This window comes from Dipodomys ordii, unplaced genomic scaffold, assembly GCF_000151885.1.
Source record: "Dipodomys ordii isolate 6190 unplaced genomic scaffold, Dord_2.0 Scaffold429, whole genome shotgun sequence".
In the NCBI taxonomy this organism is placed as follows: Eukaryota; Metazoa; Chordata; class Mammalia; order Rodentia; family Heteromyidae; genus Dipodomys; species Dipodomys ordii.
Window position 1 is genome coordinate 22,548 of NW_012267645.1, and position 409 is coordinate 22,956.

Genomic DNA, 409 nt, shown 5'->3' on the forward strand with positions numbered 1-409 from the left:
TCAATGATTTCAGCCCAAATGACTAGATTCACAAGTGAAGTAATCTTTGGCCATACTGAAATCCACTGCCCTCTGGATTACTGTAGCTATAATAGAAAGTAGCAGTGTCACATCCTGAACAGAATTCAGTAAGATTAGCGTCTGCAGTTTTTTGTACAACTCTAGCATTCATGTTTGTCTGAACACTAAGCTGTGATAGAATTGTGATGAGCTATCAGCCTTGTGTTGTCATATGCACACAAATTTATTCCAGTATAACTATCACATGTTAATAGTCTTATCATCTAAAGCATCGTTATTGCCCCACTGTTACTATTGAACCTGTACCTAAAATGCCATCACTAACTCTTCAGTGACTAACAAAATGAAATGTAGCATAGATAGAAAGCACCTTTGCCATATGGTTCCC